Source organism: Cyrtonyx montezumae, unplaced genomic scaffold, assembly GCF_038088225.1.
Source record: "Cyrtonyx montezumae isolate F1298 unplaced genomic scaffold, pur_monq_1.0 scaffold_2, whole genome shotgun sequence".
Lineage (NCBI taxonomy): Eukaryota > Metazoa > Chordata > Aves > Galliformes > Odontophoridae > Cyrtonyx > Cyrtonyx montezumae.
The window spans coordinates 4,101,778-4,119,302 of NW_027071936.1; the positions used below are offsets into that span (position 1 = coordinate 4,101,778).

Here is a 17,525-nt window from a genome sequence, read left to right on the forward strand (position 1 = left end):
TGCGCTGCTGTTAAAAAAAAAAAACCAACAAAATTCTCCATGAAGAATATATGCCACAGTTAAAGGTTACATTAGATACCAACAAATATATAGTGCGTTTACACTAAGCTAAGTACAAAGGTAGTGACAGACCCTCAGCAATTATCAGATTTGATTGTTTTCTATTGTTGTTGCTGTCTCAGGTTTTTTTTGTTTGGTTGGGTTTTGGTTTTACTCCTCTCTTGCTGTTGGAACTATTTTTCTGTTTCTAGAAGCCAGTTATCTGGAATCAGCTGGGGAGTCACCTCCATTCTAGGATTCCGTATTAATAAGTGTATTATTAGTACAAATATTCTGAAGTTCTTGTTTTCCAAAGAACAAAGGGAATGATAAATCCCTTGAGAGCACAGACCCTCGTTCAAACCAATATCAACTTGATAGGCATGACAAGTTTAAAGTGGTGACCAAGGCAAGATTCTGCACTTGGTCTACAATGACAAGATCCTCTAAAGCACACATTTAAAGAAACAAAGTGGAAGGCTAGCGCCATCACACCTTCAGAGGACTCAAATACTGAAAATAAAAAGTATATATACCCTAAGTCTTTCTTAATTGAAAAGAAAAGTTTCCATTTGGTACCCTAAGTGCACAGAATCACAGAACTGTACGGGGTAGAAGGGACCTCTAGAAAGCATCGACTCCAGCCCCAATGCCAAAGCAGCTCCCTAGCCCAGGTTGCACAGGTGGGCATCCAGGTGGGTCTTGAATATCTCTAGGGAAGGAGACTCCACCGCCTCTGTGTGCAGCTGTGCCAGTGCTCCGTCACTGCACTGTGAAGAAGTTCCCACACACATCTGTGTGGAACTTCCTATGCTTCAGTTTGTGGCCGTTTCCTCTTGTCCTATCACCATGTACTGCTGAGAATTATTTTTTGAGATATTTATAGATATAGATATTTACAGTACCTCGCACTTAACTAATATTCAGAAAAGTACAACATATTCTAGAAAAACCTGCCTAACTCCAACTGTAATTGGATGTAGTCCAGGAGAAGGACAGTGAATCACCTCTGTTGTGTTTAAAGAAGAAATTCCAGCAGCATGATGGACTTTAAAAAGGTATAAGAAAGATGAGATATGGTACATGTTACATTTGCAGATGTTTGATTCAATGTGTGTTTTAAGAATGATAAACTACAGCTCTTCCATTTCTCATAATGTTTAAAAACATTTTCTGACCATATGAAAAAAAAATACAGCATTTGAAGAAATATGGAAAAGTTTCTGGTTTTGATCCCTCTCCAAACATGCTCTGTGAGAGCTTATCCCACGGGAGCAGCAGTGTTTAATGTGAAGTCTTCATCTCAGCCACATTAATTGCTGTCATATTTACCTTTGGAAGCAAACTGAAAATTGAAATCAAATAATCTGTGGAGATATCAAACTACAGGCAACAAATTTATTTAGCGTCTGGCTGAATACAGCATGGCACTGTGCCACCCAAAGAAACTAAGATGACTTTACACAGTATAGTCATAGCAGTAGAATAATTTAACAGTGTTCAAAACGCTTTGTGCAAACATTTCATTGTGTATTTACATCTGTACTTGTCTTACAGCCAAAACGTCTTCCTGTATGATTATTTGTACTAGCTGCTTCTGAATATTTTCCTCTGCTAAAACAGTTCCTTGACAATAGCACAAAGTACCATGCAATGAATAAATCTTACAGTAAAATCGTCTTGTATTAACAGTCATTCGTAAGAATTAAGGAGTAACACTTGCTAACGGTAGCTAAAGTTGTTATTTAATCTTAAGAACATGGGAGGAAAAACTAGAAGCAACGTTAAATACTTTTTCCTTTAAATAAGCTGAGTCATTTGAACAGAGTAGCATATGTTATGCTGTAGTGTTACTTTTCATCTTTATGCAGACATATCAGTCAGGTGAACTCCTGCACAGTGAACAATAATTTTAAAAGTATATTTTAAGATTGTATTTTGCAACAGTCAATATATATCATTGACTGTATCTAACTTTCTGCATCACAAGAGCAATTGCAGTGCTCAAAGGAGTGGTCTGGAAGTCATTACCTAAACAGAAGTAGTTGTTAACATCTGTCTTGTTATGTAAAATGGAGACTTGCAATTCCCAAGAGCTTTAACCCTCCTGGGATTCAGAAATCACTGCCTTTTACCCCTTGCCAGTAGGCCTCTGCACAGAGCAAGGCAGGATCTGTCTGGCTCTTTATGTATAGGCAAACCACAAGTAACTCCTAGCAAGTCGGATTAGAATTTATCACCCTATCAGGAGGCATTTAGCATTTTTCAGCAAACGATCTCGGGGAAAAAAAACAAACAAACAAAACTAAACCCTATCATTTTGTCTTGAAATTTTGAAATGTAATATCCACACTTGATTTTTTCCACTTAAAAGAGCCATGCGTGGCAGCAGAATCAAAGCCTTGATTCGTCTATTTCTGAAGATTTTAAGGATCCTCCTAAAATGCCCAGAGAAAACTGATCAAGTCTGCATCAAAATATAAGTTAATATTTTAAGAAGTCTAAGTAAGTATTTCTTTTTAGTCTCGTTAAATCCTGTACAAGTAAGCAAGCTAACTTACTTGGGCTGCCTCATTGAACTTGAGCAGATTCAGAGCACACATAACTTCAAAAAGTTGATTGTTTGGGATTTGATCTGCTTTTGGAAGCACAAGAAACTGGAGAGGATGGGTAAAACTGTTTACAAATGTCTAAGTGGCAGTAACCCATGCCAAATAGAAAAATGACAATTAATGCCAGTTGTTGACTTCAGTGGAGAACATCTTGGAAGACATGCATCCTTGTAAAGAGGAATGACGTGTTTCTCTGCATCTCCACACTCAGAAATTTGAGGATGCCTCCTTTATTTCGTTCTAGTTCTGTCATTAACAGAGTAAATACATTTGCTAACCTACCTGAGGACAGCTGTGTCATTGGTCAAGAACATAATGTAATGTATGAATTAGGTGTAGTACACTGTTGGGGTAGGATTCTTAAATCTGCAGCAGCAACACAAACTTAATTGAAATTTTAATAAGACTAAATTGCATAAAGAACTTAAGTGTCAGAAGAAAACTGCAAAACCAAGGACTTGAGTGTTAGGTGACCAGTGAATCCTACACCTGTGTAGATACTATTGTATTCACGTTATAAAGCAGTGGTTTTTTTTTTTTTCAGCAAGATTCCAGGCTCTTACATATACAATTATATATAGAATTTTGAAAGAAAAAAAAGTTATACTTAAAGCATCTCACAGTGAATAAGCTCTGCTATCAATTGTTAATTTAATAGCCCCAAAATTTTAATAAATCCAAACTGAGTGTAGTGAATCATCCCTGTGTCCTGTGCAACAGCTTAGGACAAGCTAAAAATCTAGGCATTGCTTATAAGACTTTCTCCCCATATAACGTGAAACTTCTTCACCTTTGTACATTTTTTTGTCATGAACTGTTTTAAGAAACAGAAATGCAATCAATTATTTCCTCAACGCTACACATCTCACGGACTGCAATCTGCTTCAAAAATGACAGCTACAAAGCTAAGAGATACAGAAAATAGGAATGCTGAATTATTCCTTTGTTCACATAGTAATCAGCAGAAAATAAGTTTCAGAAAATACATAATTAAAACTTCTAGTGTATGTAATTTTAAGGTCATCCTGAGACATACATTTCTGCTGTAAATAAAATATTAATGTTGGTATAAGAACAACAAGCTCTATGCCTTGGCACAGAAACCAGTGTGCTTGGTGACAGACTACACCCCTAGATTTAAAGAGCCGCTGAATTTCTGACACTGATTTTGTGATTGACCCATTTCCCTCCAGTGGTCTGCAGCAAATCCCTGCATCCAAATATAACCCTAGGAGAGGCCTAGACTGGTTTCAATTAAATGCACATAGGAAGCCCCAGTTACTGCACCCACGTTTTGGCACGTAACTAAAGGAAGGACTGATTCCCAAGTGGAACTTATAAGATAGGTATTTGCCTTTTTAAGTATCACATGCACTTTCACAGGGTAAATATTTTGCCTGTGCTAGGACCAAATAACAGGGAGGCACGCTGAGAAGATAGCATGGGAAAAGTTTTCTCTTCCTGTTAGTCAAAGGCTATCTGTGAAAACATTCCATAGCAAGCCCAGCAGGCAGCTCCAGAGCACCTGCTCTTCCCTCATGCTCTCAAGCAGAAATAGTAGTTCTTGACTGTGGCATCTCCTCTCAGCTCCCCTACAGGTCCAAAGCATGGCTAGGACCAACAGCTAAGTACTTACAACAGAGGTGGTGCCCATGAAAACTACAGCTACCCTAACTGTGGGAGCTCTTGAGGTTAAGTGCTCACGGACTTTAGCTCTGAGGCAGAGCTAAAGATATTGCGTGAAAGTACAACCTGTTGCGTGTATCCACAACTCATTGTTTTCAGAAATCCTGATACTGAAGTGACATAACTGGTGACACCTTAAGCAATCCAGGTGCAAAGAGGGGGAAGGAACTGAAACAGTGAGGACAAACATTAGCAAAAACTATCCAAAATGTCCAGAAATTATTCACACACCTCTAAATGAATACATTTTATGTATATAAATCGCACTTCCCTTTAGTCTGCATTTGCAGTCCACAAAAGTAAAGTATTTCAGTGAGCATCATAAGAAAGCATATAAATAAACCGATGTCTTCAGCACTCCTTCTGTCACTTCAAGAAAGAAAGCTTGACATGCAGATGTTCACGGCAGTGTGAAGGAGTTAAACACAAAGATCAAAGTTCTGCCCATAATCACTGGAATGTCAAATTCACAAAGGCAAAGTGTTGTGATTCTAGGATAGGAAGGAGTTGTCAGTTGTAGTCACTGATCCTTTCCAAATACCTACTCACAGCTGAAGCTCTCAAGCTTACCAGTACACCTTTTCTCCTTTGAGCAGGCCTCTAACTTTGGGGCTGAAAATTTTGATTTTTGTTTAGCTCATAGATTGGAATCTGCTGTAATAAAAAAGAAATTGACAGCTTTTTGTCTCAGAATATTTTTCACTGAAATCTTTAGCTAGAACTTATGACTTAAACAGGATTGCTACATCTTCTATAATAAATGAAATAAACTTATTCAAACTGAGAAATTTCATGTATTAGTGATCTCATTCTCCTTTGAGCACCATGATGTGGATTAACTGTAAAGCACAAACAGGTGACCAGTACTGACCAGTACTTCATCAAAGACACTTATCTTGCCAAGTCCTGTATCTGCATCTATTCACCTGACTGAAGTTGAAGGTGCATACCTGATTACAAAACTGGCCCACAGGTTTGCCTAAACACCATTACTGTTCTCCAAAGATACTGGAGCATTGCAGAGGAATATAAAACACTGAGTACAGTGTCTTATGACAGTGCATATGTTAAAATATTCCCTTTGTGTTCAGAGCTTTAAATTATAATAAACAGCGGGTTTTAGAGATGATGGGGAGAATGAAAAGCTTTCCTGAACTCTGTAGATCATAGAAAACTATTTGAAAATTAAGTCTGTAGAAAGAAGTGTTTCACAAGTAGCTTTCAAGTGCAGACTTGCACATACAATGTCTACAAGATCACGTTCACATTGGAAATTAGACAACTGCCTTTCATATTAATTCATATTTAAGAACTCATGCCAACTCACACTGTAGTATTAGTAAGCTTCTGGATATACACCGACATGACTTTTCTTATTTTTGAAGCAAAACAAGCCCTTGACTTTTGTCATTCTGGGTTTCTGCATGTTGGTGTGTAGATGTGATAGTAAACACACAACTGGTCTCGTTTGAAATTAAATAAGTGTGGGAAGCTAAAAGCAAGAATTTCTAATGAGTGAAGATAGTTCTGCAGCAGCAAGGTCATGGCCTTCTAATTTTTTCAGATAGGAAAAAAAACCCATCATATAGATGAGGAGTACTCAATCAGAATAGGTGGTAGAAGAGATGTTTTCACAGCCATCACAGTTACTGATGCTGCTTTACCTAGAGCATGAGGCAAAGAAAACAGCCCTGAGGAAAAGATCTGCCACTTTCCTAATTGTTCTCATCCATCATATCCGCAGGGCTGGACAAGAAGGCACCTTTCTTTTCAATTAAATAGTTACAGATGTTTTCTGCTATAAAACACAAAAAATTCATGTACAAATTCAGGGTTTAATTATGGAGATATATTACAAGCATTTTGAACATAAGGGCTCTTCTGCTACTTTTCACACATAATTGTGCAACTCTGGGAAAGGTTCTCAGGTTCTTCTCCCCATTTGGAAAATGCAGATAATTATTCCTTTAATCGAGGGTGATGATGTTACCAGAGGAGTTGGACTCCTCATGAAACAAGGATCATATCAATAGTAGTTACCAAGCAAAATGCCTGTGATCCAAATAAACACGTTTTTAATGATACAGAGCCTGAACACGGCCCAGTGTGAAACACAGAATAACTTAAGGAACTTGACCCTACGTAAAGAATTTACAATTGTCCACAGTTCCTGATCTCACAACCTGTACAATTGCATTACCTGCAGTTAACACCACTGCACACTTAACCAAGGCCTTTAATACCAAAGCTCTGCTGCATTTCTCAGATAGCAGTTTTTCTCATTGCAAACTAATAAGATAATGAATACCTGCTGTTCTTTATTATGCATGAGAAAAAAGGAGAGCAGGGAGATACAGAGAGAAAAAGGAACAAGGAATTTAAAAAAATACAAGAAAGCAGAAAAGGATATAAAGATGAAAAAATCATTAAGAACAATAACGAAACAGAAACATTTCCAAAGGCCCTGACAGTTCTCTTTCCCTGATATTAGCTTTTTCTCCTCCACAATAGGTAGGAAACTGTATCAGCACTTACTTTGTAGTTCAAGGTGTGGCAGTTCACGCTTCAGTGCTGGGAGCCTTCACATTTCAGTCCTCAGGCAAAATGAACAAGCTAAAGTGTCTTGCTTCAGAGGCTAGTGCTCCAAATCAGACCATCAGCAGAAGATGTAGCAGCACACAGGTATGTTGAAATGACAGCTTCACAACAGATGTGAAGTGCCTGTCAGCCTTGAAGGCTGAAGTCTGAACCCTAAAGTAGAAGTAAGGGGTCTGGAGGATCTGAGCTGCATTGTTTTCACAGAGGTAACGGGGTTGACTCAGATTTATACAGTTATGAAGCAAAATTAAGATCAAATGTAATTGTTAAACATATCCGATGCAGCACACCAGCTTCTGCAAAGACAGATAAACTACCTAGATATCATAAAACTCACATGCAGCGTGAGAGCTGTCCTACATCAAAGGCCCTTTAAAGTAATATTTCCCACTAAAATGTTAAACAGCACCCACTCTGTATATACTATCCTCTAAATTTTTAAAATGCCATACCAATCATGAGTATCTGTTCTGTTGGTTGGTTCCCCCTCAGCACTACGTTAAGGAACCAAATCATTTTCAAAAAGTCTTACCGTTTTTATTTCAGTCTCCATCCTGATATCTCTAAAGCTTTGCCTAAACAGTTCAACAAGTTGTCGCAGACTCTCCTAGTTTGTTACTGAAGCTCAGCTTCAAGGCAGAAACAATATTATAATAAATCATTATGAGGGTTAAGCAGGGGCCAGACAATAGAGTATCTCCAATTTGCAATATCACATATTTGTGCTCTGAATAGGAGCTCTAAACCAGCACCAAAAATAGCTCTGTTGCTTCAGATGCGTAAAGGCATGAAGACTGGACACAAAACTGAGATAAAACCTCAACAATAAACCAAAATCAAGGTCTGGTCCTGGCAAGTTCCCGTGCACTCAGTGAATTACCTCAAATAGACTTTGAATTATTATTATCCTGAAAAAAAAAAAAAAAAAAAGCTCAACTGACTGAAAAGTTTAAATTTATTGTCAACTGGAGTAACTGAATAGCCCAAAAGAACAGTATTCACAGAAAACAATGAGGTGGATGATATATTTTGCTTGGCTTATCTGGCTGGTAAACAGACAACCTGTAAATAAAGGCTCACCTTTTGCAGATGGTCAAGGCTAACTCCACACAGGAGGGATCTCCAACAAGAGATTCTTCCCTGGTGGTGGTCAGCCCATAAATGGGGTCTGGGAGAGGTGGGGCCAGACTCCACCCCTTCTGGTCACACAGGTGCATTGCCTTCACCTATGCTCCTGCAGCTGACTCAGTGCTCGCCTCAGGTGATCAATCAGTGGTTCAGGCCATGATTCAACAGTTCCCATACAACTGGGTTCTCTATCAAAAAAATCCCATAACAAGGAATTAGGTTCCATCTCTATGTGCATGAGCACAGAAAGACAATGCTCTATAAGCAGTTCTCTCTTTATAAAAAGATACGTGAAATTTCACAAGTTAAAGGATAAGAGAATTTGTCTGTAGTTAGAGCAAAGGGAAGGAATGGTAGGCTTAAGTTCCCAGAGGATAAAACCAGAGATCAAAGTTTAAGGACAAAGAAAAGTAGTATGTCCTTCATGAAAACTTCGTGCCAAGACAAAAAAATGAATATCTTTAAGCCTCTTGGTACTTTGGAGCACCTGGAAATATCATGAATCTTACAGAGTTTGTACCCTCAACATGTAAAAAATGGAGAGAAAAGAAAGCATGTCGCATTGATTTTTACAGTCTTCCTTTGCATGAAGTCACAAACCTTGGATATTTCTGTTTACAGCTTAGGTGACACTGAAAATTCAAAGCACAATTTAAATTTTTGCACCTGGCAGTTTCTAATGAGACAGTTGCCAGCTCTTCCAGCATTCTGTGATAATGAAGGAATTAAGTTCCCACAGTATCTCCAAGTATCCGTGCAGCATATTTATGTTGTAAGCCTTTGTTCTGAGCTTTTCTGTTTATATCCAGCATCTAAATCCCATGTTCTCTATTATATATCAAACTGACAAAAGGAGCATACTGAAAAGCAATGTAACCTCTTTCTTGAAAGCAAGATTACCTACTTTAAGTTTAGCCTTAAAGATCTGAATTAACTTACTAATATTTGACTAAAGATTATGAGTGTTTCCCATGGTTGTAAAGCAACAGTAGGGAAAGAGACCAGTGAGAATATGTTATTTAAATAGTAGCATAAAAATTCTTTCTTGCATATTTACTCCAACATTGAATAGACCAGCCATTTACAATACAGTATATTGCAGCAACTGCAATAAAAACTGCATTTAAAACAAACAAACAAAAACATATCAAGGCTGTAAGGTGTTTTTCTGCTCTAATTTCAGGTTCATATCTCATTTTTTCCCTACTCCAATATGTTGCTAACTAAAATGTGTCCACAGCACAGGCAATGATGGATGTTCTTTTCTAGCTTTTGCAACACATAAATCATAATCCTGTATTCCTTCAGTAATCCTTGCTCTTCGCTGCTTCAAATCATATTTCAAAAGAAACTTTTACCATTTCATTCCCTTCTATCACTTAGATATACTTTTGCTTAGAAATTACTATTGCTAAGAACCGTAAGTTATTTCCTACGAGAAACTGGAAGGAAGATTGAAACATGTTTCATACACTGTATTAATTATCAGTTAAAAAACAAATTTTACTTCCTCGTGCCAGCCTCTACTCTTCTAAGGGAATAATATGGATCTTGTCATGATGTTCACCATTCTCTCAAGCCTGATCTATTTATGCATTTCAAACTCTGACTAAGCTGTGTCCACTAGATCTAAAAGTTACCACTGATGTGGCCAGTGACTTTTTCCACATTACTTGACTGTCATGCTCCATCTCTCAGAGATCAGGAGTGCATGACATACAGAGTAAGTGCAAGCTCACCTAAGCTGGTGCTAATTTCCAGATCAGCTGTAGATTTTCAGTGTGAAACAACAGATGTAGACTCTGTCTCATGAACCTATTAAAATGTTTTGGAAGTCACACCTGACTCACAACTGAAAGATGCATCTCCTCTACTATATTTAATTCCCACCACACAATCAAATGCTTTTGTCTGAGAAAGGAACTACTGAACGGCATTTCAGCAACCAAGAAGGCCACCATTCAGTTAGTGACACCAATATTTGGTCAACACATGAAAATTCCCACAGAGCCTTTGCTTTAACTGAAATGCTGTTATTTAACCTTCTGTCTGATGAGTTTATCCTTGGAGAGAATGCTTAGCTGAGAAATTGTGCCAATGTAATCTTGCATTCTGCTGGAGTTACTGCTTTTTCTTCTACCACCGTTGCTACGTGCATTATTTGTTAAGATCAGGGACATATACAAATACATAGTAAAAGATTATTATTTGGCTTGAAGAGCTTGCCCTCTGACTAGAGAAGACAGAAAAATGGGATACAAGGCGCTACTATGCCTCTTTTAAAAGTGGGGCAATGAGATATGTCAGATCACAAAAGAAAGACTGCAGTTGGACTAAAGAGTAAATCTGTCTCTCTTGAACAGAGCTGCACGAGTTTTCCTCATTAGAAGTTCAGTGAATCTAAAATTGATTGTGAGCATTCCTGATATTTTTGAGATAAAAAATAATTGGCTCTACACTGTCCAAAAGCATTGCTAATTTTCTTAACCCCCAAAACTATCCTTCCCTTCAAACCATTCTTCCCAAATGGAAATATTATAACCCTACCTTTCAACATTGCTATGGATCAATGGCTATTTTCACCAAAATTTAAACAGTTTTTTGATTAACTGAGGATTTTTCTCAACAAGAAGCCAATGTTTTCGCAGAATCATAAGGGTTGGATTGCACTCGCAGCTTGCCTGTGCAAATGGAAAAGTATGAAGAAAATTCAGGCAAAAATAAAAAATTTAAAAAAAAAATTAAAAAAGCAAATTAGAAGTTGGATTGATGCATGCTTTCTCTAAAGACATGGAAATTTTGCCATTTTTAGCAGTTCTATTTAAAACAGCAACTGCAACAAGTATTTTAGGCTCCAGAGCGCCTGCAGCCAAGACTACAAAGCCACACAGCTTCTAGCAGACACCCCTCCCAACTGAAAAGACAGCTACTGGCTGTATTGTCCTCTGTTTTCAAAACATATAATTAACCACGAGGAAATGCAAAATCCCAATTTTTCCAAGTCACAAACTGGAAATCTTGCTGAGGTGTTCTGCCAATGCTTTTTACAATGCTCTCTCATGTGTGAAGGGTTTCTGCATTTTGCCGAAGAGAGAAATCCGCTCTCCTTGAACAGCTTTTGTCAGTTTCCATCTGTATCAAGCACCAAGTGAAATGCAAGGTTAAAATGAAATGAAACGTGTTTACCTCAGACAGCATCAGGAAGGCAGTTTCCTCTGTACAATGTATTCGTGTTTAATATACCACAGAAAAACCTGTTCCTAGCACCTCAGAAAGTGCACTGTTGCTGATTAAAAGTGGGGTGTTCAGCAGCAAGCACTGTGTGTGGCACCACAGGAACCGCCTTGTACTGCACCCTCTGGAATTTGTGACATTCTAGAAATTAAACTGCACTAAAACCATCAGCAGCATCCCCACAAAATATCATTTCTCCAAGAGACTGATTTCCATTCTGAATATCTCAGAATGTGAGTAAAGAAGAGGTTCACTTCATAAGCATATGTTTGTTTCAATTCCCATTTGTTGGGGAAAGAAAGAGATTTTAATATGTTGCCTTACACTAAGAAATTTTTACTCACACTGAAACAGTTGGAGGACTTGCATGGAATACTCCCTGTAACTCTATAGTACAAATATCTGTTTAAGGGCTGGCTTCCACAATGCTTGATAAAATCTTTGGAACTGCCTCCAGCCTCTTCCATGATAATGCACACACCCTGCTTCCTATATTACAACCCACACAAATAAAGCTCTACTCCTGAGCCGCTGCATGGCTGACCTATTTTCGATATGGACTTAGCTGAAACAATCAATGGGCATATCCATGCATAAAGTGCAAATCACAGTCAAACAATCCCAAGAGAGAGCTTCAGGCAGCCCCGTGCCCCACAGCCACACGCTGAGGTGCAGTCCTTCAGGTATTTTTCCCCTTGCCCAAAAGCAGGGAAAAAATATCCGGCACTCAAGCAGGGAGAGCACAGTATTCCCTACACAGTGAGAGGCACAGTGGGGGTGATGGTGAAGGAAGTGCCCTCTCAGACATCATATGTAAGTTTACTGCTTGCTTATCAGCTAGGTTCAGTGTGCCGCCTGTGGGAAAGCAATGCTGATTTGCATTTGTCTGAATACTATTACTATCAGGGCACCGTTCTCTTGGAACAGCTACTTCTGGAATGAACATGCAAGAAGAGAACCAACCCATGGCTTGGCCTTAAGAAACACAAAGGAACTAATTGAAAGAGTTGGAGCAGTGAAATAAAGAATCATGTCTGTAAATCACAGATCATGAAATCAAGAAAAATGGTAAAGCTGCCTAAAAGCAGCATTGAGACTCTGAAGCATGAAGGGGGTATTTCAGTAGAACGAAGAGCTCTAGATAGACAACTCTGCACTTGAACAAGAAATCTGTAATCTAAGCAGAGGCACAGATTCCATTTAAGTAAACAACTGAGTCATAAGAAATATAAAGGAAAAATAAGTGTGAGTATCACTATATATATATATATATATATATACACACATACATACACACACACTCTCATAAAGTGAAGTTCTTTCGAAGGTTGAAAGCCTGTGGAAGTGCTACACCTCAAATTTATTTGGGGTCTGCAGCAGTGCAGAGGATACGTCGAGATCTCTTTATAGTGAAGTAGAACTAATTCCTAGAGAACATATTTGCTCTCAATTAGGTAATAAAGCAGCAGAACAGCAATGGAACCTACCCTCCTCAACAAATGAATAAACAAATCAAATTTTATAAATAAATAAAATAAAATAGAAGTCAGATTACCCTAAACTCTGTATCTACAAAAATAAATAAAGATACTCTATAAGGCATAAGTGAACTAAACTGACTAGGAAACACTATCACTGATCCAGCAGTGACATCACCTGACTAGGACAACCTAAGAATTGGAAAAACAGGATGCTAACAAATGAATAGCAGTTGATACTTGTGTTACAAGCTAAAAGATTCTTTAGAGATATTAACATGGTCTTTCCACTGATTCATAGATCAATAAGCAGAAACCCAATAAAAAAAACTGGTATCTCTAGCAAATTTTCCTGTCTTTATTAGGGGAAAAAAATCCCACAATAAAACACAATGACCAACCAAACAAAAAGGAAATAACAGCTGTTTAAACCCTAGCCTTATCCCATTTATGCAAGTACATAAACCCTACTGACATTTTAAAACTGAACACATATTAATACTCTGTACAAGTAAGAAACACTGTTCAGGACAAAGAGTTATACCTGAACAGTGATAGGATAAACTTCATTCTCTACTAACTGGTACAACTAGTTGTGGAAGACTCACTGAATGCATAGTATATGTACAACTCAGATGCTCAAAACATGACAAAAGTTAACGCTCCAAGTAATGTTGAATGTGAGATTTGTCTCAAACTTCAAGTGCTAAAAATTGAAATGCTAGGCATCTAAATAAATGCAGTGAATTTTAATAAACACGTGAAAACCTTTTTTTTTTTTTAACTATACAGAAGTTTTTTCACTGAATAAGTTTATTAAAAAACAAAAACAAAAAAAACCTGGTTGTCTACAGAGTAGAGAGGAAAAGTGGCCAAGCATCTTATAAAGACATATTTCCTTGCTTGTAATACTGTATCTGGTTACTACACTGCTTGATATTCTTTTTCTTTTTTAACACAACTTAAAACATTTTGGTGTATCAGCTCATTTCATTTAAAAGGAAAAATAGCTGCATTTTACACAGGATCTACCTTGAGTTCTTGGACTGCTTCCTTTGCCTCTTGATGTCAGTTTAGAATTTCAGACAGCATTCAGCTTAGTGACTGTGACATTATCTCTTATTACACGACAAAGCAAGGTTTTGATTGTTGCTGGTGTTTTGAGCATTTTTTGATAAATTCACTTATATTATGATTTCACTAGGGGATATGTTTTGAAACGGTGTTGTAGAGTGGTTATAGATGTATTTTTTAAATATACGTTCACCAGGATAAGACAAATACACAATATTTTAGCTTATTTCTAGGGACACAACATAAATACCAGCCTTGAATTCTCATTTTTCATTTCATAGTTCTCTATTGACTGGACACTCAGGCAGGAAACTGAACCAATGGGAGAAGGGGTGGTGAACCACTTTGTTGATTATGGCAAGAAAGAAAAAAAAAAAAAAAAGAAGGATTAAAAATAACACTATAGAACTAAATTCCAGTTTCTCCTGCAGTGTTTGCCTCATATTCTTGCACCGCCATGAGTCATAAGAGCTGTAGGCTATATAATTCCACAAAACAAACAAAAACAAGAGATCTCCAGATATGGTTTCCTTTCTTCTTTCTCACTTTTCCCGGATAATCTGGATCAGCATGATACCAGCAATTGCTTTTCTTTTCTGAGAATGTGGAGTGTGAAGTCTTTTATATCACCATTATAGTATTTCTCATGCTCCTTTAAAATCATCTGGTTCATTTAAGTTCTTGCTATTGGCAAAGCAACAGAGTACTCATCAGAGCTATGAGTGTACATTCAGATGTAGTACTCCAGAACAACACAATCCAAGCAAGAAACTTCACAGGGAAAAGAACATCCCATGCATGCATTTATAACATTTTCACATGTTCCCTGGTTGTTTCAACTGCCTAAATTTTCTGATTAACTATGTAAAACAGTCTGCCACTGGAATCTCTTTGTAGTATGGGCTGTTACCACCTTTAGCTCCTAATGATAGAAAGGAGTGGACCCATTTTTGTGATGTAAAGTATATGTTCCCTTGCTCCTACTTTCTGCAATTTGGAAACCAATTATTTATCCTTAATTACAAGTAAAGGGAGTGGCTTCATTGGGAATTCTGCCTTAGGAAAAACTAGAAGAGTATGTCATTTCCAAATAAGTAAAACACTGTCTTCTACTAACAGCAAGATAACTGAACACTTGCACTTGTTTTGTTGTAATTTACACTAACGAGTAACTGCTCCGTTACAACTGTTGTTGTCTGAGACTTTACAATAGAAAATCTGAGTGACCAGTAATGCTTTCTTCCCTACTAATGTTTCAACAACCAAAAGTTTCACCACATCTCTAGACCAACTTGTACGTAGCACATTGCAATCTCTATTCCAGTGGAAGCAAATGGGCTCCGTATAGCATTCCAAACCACTTAATTCCACACCAATACAGTAATATCAACACCATGTCTTCACATAGGACTTTTTTCCCCCCGTTTATTCATCTTTTGTATATAATGAAAACACCTCACTACGTACACAGAAGAAGCAACCAGCTGTGAAAAATAAAGGCATTGTAGGAGCAGCATTGGGTCAAGTGTGAGAGAGTATATATAATAGATAAAGGTACTGTTTTATAACTTCTCAAGCATTGTAATGATTATAGATGGGGATGATTTTATAAAGGGATGCCTGGGCCTGGGCTAGTCATGTTAGCTGAGCATGAGCCACAGGAACAGCTAGCTCTAGCTGCTCGCAATAACAACTAATAGCCTTGAAAAAGTAGGAGAAATAGTTAAGCTACAGAAATCGACTGAAACAAAGTGAACTGCCAATCCTAAGGAATATAACGAAAAGAAAGAAACGAAATTAACGCAAAATCGAGTTTTCTGTTAGGCTTTAAGTACGTGATCCAACGTCAGGCTCCTGTCAAATTCACCAAGCCCAACAATGTGAACCGCGCTGCAAACGAGATAAGAGAGCCTGCCTAATCGCGAAGCAGTAAGCGAGCCCGAATGGCCGCAACAAGCTCGGCGGGCAGGGACAGCTTAGCGAATCCTTACCAACCCGCACAACGCACAAAGCGCACAAAGGCCCCCGGTTCCAGCTCACGTCGGCTGGGGGGCTCCGGATGGGGTGGGTCCGGCTGGGACGGGAAGCTCGCCCATCGCCGTCGGGGGTCGACCCCGGTCCCAGTCGCGCGCAGCCCACGTCCCAGCGCTGTCCAGGGTCCCCACCGCACCCCTCGGCGCGCCCCGGCCCCGCTCGCTCGCTCACCATAGCGCCGGGACTCCGGGCACGGCTCCGCTGCGCTCCCCGGCGCCGCCAAGGTGTATTTGGGGAGCGGGCGCGGCGTGAGGCTGGCCTGGGTTGGGGGGTGGAGGCCTTGCGGGAGGGGCCTCCCCGCCGACCCAATCAGGGCGGCCCCGAGGCGGCGTGGGTTGAGCCGGAGTAGGACGCCGAGGTGGTGGGAGGCTGCGGCTATCGGCGGTCTTAGCCGCGCGAGTGTCCTTTTGAACGACCTCCCGGGCGACGGTCGGGTGCTACCATCTTCGTTTTGTTCGCGGTTTGCTGGCAGAGCTGTGAACTGCTTGTAGCTGGCGGCTGTCTGTATCTTTATGTATACAATATACACGTTTTCACTGCAGCTTGGATGTCTGAGGGTTGAAACCGACTGTTAAGAGAGGAGGGAGGGCAACAATACCTTTCCCAGTAAAACCAAGAGGAGCAAAGAATAATTGCAATGATTTCAGAGTAGTGGCATGCCAAGTCAAGCTTGATTTAGAACTTGAATTCAGCAAACGCTTTTTATAGAGCTACCCAGGTCTGAAATCATACTCTTAACTCTCGAATGTCAGCAATGAAGTACAGCTTCACAATTTTGAAATCTCCACCAATGGAGCCGTAGTCAGAAATGTTAATCATGCTGGGCTGGGACAATTATCCCTGACCAAGCCTTCCAGAAGGATTTTTGCTCTATGAAGTCACATGGGAGCAAAGAGAAGATTTCACCAATAAAAGCAGCCGTGGTTTGCTGAAGAATGGGTTTGTGGGAGCTCCATACCCACAGAAAACCAAAGGGTATCACCTCTTGTACCTTAAGCCCATGTTGAAGACAGGGCTGAAGTCATCTAAACAAATCTGACCTATCTCTGAGTGGTTTTGAGCACATCACCTGTGCATAAGAGAAGTACCAAATCTCAAGGCAAGGGTGATTTATTGCCTTCATGGCCATGAGAACTGAAAAATGGTTTCATAAATATGCCTGCTTCAAACTGTTCATCCCTCCCTGCTGCGTTGACAGAGGACAGACCTGACAGCAGCAATAAAGTGACTGATGAATTCCTTCAACCACCAGTTAGTCATTCAGCAGAAAATAATCTGCCAATGCCCATTTTCTTGCTATTTCTGCAGTTAACAACAGGCAACATGAAGCTTGGTTGAGTGCTAACTAGACTGCAAAATACTGGACCCGATCAAATTACTGAATTAATAAATAGTGCATTCATAATGTTTCTCACCTCAAGAAACAAAGGGTAGTAAGGTATGATCATGCCAATGTTTGCTCTCATTTGCAAACCTCCTCCTGCTCAGTGTCAGCTTCCTGATCCCAGGGAACCAGCTTTTGCTGTAAGCAGCTGGTACAGATAATTTCCATTACCAAGTTCCTGTACCAAAAGGGATTATGAGAGTCAGTGTTGTGCCTGGTATGAGCAAGGTGGGTTTAGATGTGAGACAAGCACCTGAC

At 39.2% G+C, this 17,525-nt stretch overlaps 1 protein-coding gene across 1 annotated transcript in view; it reads right to left on the minus strand.

Moving 5' to 3' along the window:
- Positions 1-16,114, minus strand: part of GUCY1A1 (guanylate cyclase 1 soluble subunit alpha 1) — a 32,522-nt gene extending 16,408 nt beyond the window's left edge. The window contains exon 1 of the mRNA XM_065736251.1: positions 16,055-16,114. The gene's annotated coding sequence lies outside the window, so the exon portion shown is untranslated. The remainder of the gene's footprint in view (positions 1-16,054) is intronic.
- Between the last annotated feature and the right edge of the window lie 1,411 nt (positions 16,115-17,525).